The sequence below is a fragment of the Semicossyphus pulcher genome, unplaced genomic scaffold (genome assembly GCF_022749685.1).
Source record: "Semicossyphus pulcher isolate SPU_LCO1_2020_fin unplaced genomic scaffold, fSemPul1.0.p SCAF_19, whole genome shotgun sequence".
NCBI lineage: Eukaryota > Metazoa > Chordata > Actinopteri > Labriformes > Labridae > Semicossyphus > Semicossyphus pulcher.
In genome coordinates, this window is record NW_027211692.1 from 14,980,040 (window position 1) to 14,982,657 (window position 2,618).

Sequence of the window (2,618 nt, forward strand, 5' to 3'; positions counted from 1 at the left end):
TGTTGCCCAGTCAATGTCTACATTTTAAAAATAACATTATGTTATTTCTGCATCTGCCAGTGGGCCACTACAATAAGAGTAGGCATGATATCAATTCCACTACAGGGGAGACTTGATGTTCTCTGCAATTAGGTGGAAAAAAACATGTGCCTAATATATTGGTATCGAAATCGGCAATCAGAAATAAGGGTTGGAAATTATCACCCAATCCTGTCGAAGTGTCCTTGGGCAAGACACTGAACCCCAAATTGCTCCTGGTGGAATAGCTAAATGGTATGAATATGACTGTTTGACAGTTGGGCACTTAAGGTAGTAGCCTATGCCATCAGTGTGTGTGTGTGTGTGTGTGTGTGTGTGTGTGTGTGTGTGTGTGTGTGTGTGTGTGTGTGTGTGTGTGTGTGTGTGTGTGTGTGTGTGTGTGTGTGTGTGTGTGTGTGTGTGTGTGTGTGTGTGTGTGTGTGTGTGAATGGAGAGTAAAAGCAGCTTTGAGTGGTTGCAAAGACTAGAAAAGCACTATATAAGTACAGTCCATTTATTTATTGTTTGCTGCAGATTTTAAATGGACCCTTGCATAGCATTTTGAGCCATTACATAATCAAGTCATAAAGTGAACAGCTCAGACCAGAGGATCAGATGGATTATAAAGACACAGGAAGTGGAGACAGATGTGACAAATATCATTGCAGGACGTCGTGGACACTGATGTTAAGATAAGCACAATTAAACGAACACAAATATTACCGGGCCTCTGTGGTAGTCTCTTAACTGTGTACAGAGGAGGTAAGCTATTTTCACTGTGCAGCCAACTGTGTGATTAACTCACTTGCACTGAGTCAATTGACCGGTCTCCAGGTGTCAGTGTGTGTTTGCGTGGCTTTTCTCCTCTTCTCTTTGGCCTCTCCGGTCTCCATCACCAGCTCCCTAACCGCTCAGGGTCAGTGGATGATTGTCCCTCTTGTATTCCTCCTATCTCTTCACCTCAGATTACACAGTGCAGTCCTGTAGGGAAGGGTCGTGGATTACCGTCTGCTCCCGCTCACCTACGTCCTGTCCTGTCCCCAGATTCCTCACCTTATCAGCCGCATACACACTCCAGTAGGGACTCCTACGTGGATACTCCATCTACTGGTCCGGTTACAACCCCAGTGACGAGCGTTTTTGTTCCTTATCCACATAAACTGAAGCAGAGGCAGATGTGGATACTTGCAGACACCAACTCACAAACAGCATGCGGCTTAAACAGACAGTGTTTACCCTGGCAGATCCCTCAGGGTCTACCACTTTCATTGTTTACCCTCCGATTCTGGTCAACAGTGAACCCTCTATACTCCATCGCTGCTTAATAACAGACTGCACCTGTTCAACTTTCAGGCTTCATTTATTGAGCAGCCTGTCTGTGTGTGAGTGCATGAACTATGCAGAGTGGCCTCCAGGGCCCCAACTAGCTATCTGGGTCCCATGCTCTGTTAGGTGCTGGTATAATGAGGCCGAAGTGACCCTCAGTTTAAAGCACCAGATAGAAGAAACAGCCAGTAAGACATTGGCTGTAGAAAACAAGGCTGTGTGAGCTCCCTGGAGGTGCAGCAGTCGCTGTGAGAGGATGATGACGACACTCATGTATGCAGACACAGACGGACACACTGTACCTGTCACAGAGTCCATGTTTGTGCTCCCTAGAGCTTTATTAGGCGAGGCCCTGGGAGCTCAGGATGCCCTTGAATACATCCTGCTTACCACCCCAACACTCACAATGCCTTGACTTGCTCTTCCTTCCTCTGGAAATCTCTCCACATCTTAACTCTATACTTCTCTGTTTTCCTTTCCTCCTTCTTCTCTTGGTAGGAATTTCAATAGTCCTTCAAATCTCATGAGGAAAACCTAGAATCCCTGAAACCCAGTTTGAGTGTCTCAAAACATCAATGTAGAGACTAACAAACCTCAATAGTATCTGCCTATGCTTAATCCGATCTAACTGGCATTTCACAATGCTGGATATAGCAACTAATGCTGGATAAAGCTACTATATCTATCGTCTATTTTTTTGTATCATTTGATTGTTTTCTTCTAATGGGACATTGACTTATAAAGTTTGATGGTCTTAAAATGTTGAACAGTATCTGTCCCATTTTCTTCCATGAACTTGTGGTTAGATCAGATTCAGAGCAAAGAACAACCATGGAGAATACTGTTTTTCTTTTTCCTTTTTTAGTTTGTCTTTGAATGTAGACAAATAATATTGTTAGCTAGTATCAGGGGATATCCAGTACCAATCACTGCTGATGCTGTTGAAGGGCCTACGGAGCTTTATTTTTGTCTCTGCAGGTGATGGATCATCGCAGTGTACAGGACTTTGGCAATGTGCCCACCTGCCCTGATGAAATGGTGATAAAAGTCAATACTTCAGTGTTTGAGCTTATCACGACATGCCAGTGTTAGACAGAGAAATAAATAGAGGAAGAGAATAAGGCGGGGAGAAATTACTAATAAGAGCAAGGTAACTAATGTTCTTTTCATGTAGTGGATTATACTGTAGTATTGCCCTAAAGCCACATGATGAGCATTAGCCCCCTCAGGTGCTCTCAGCCTATTTGAGTCGCTGAATGTCTGTCCATTTCCCC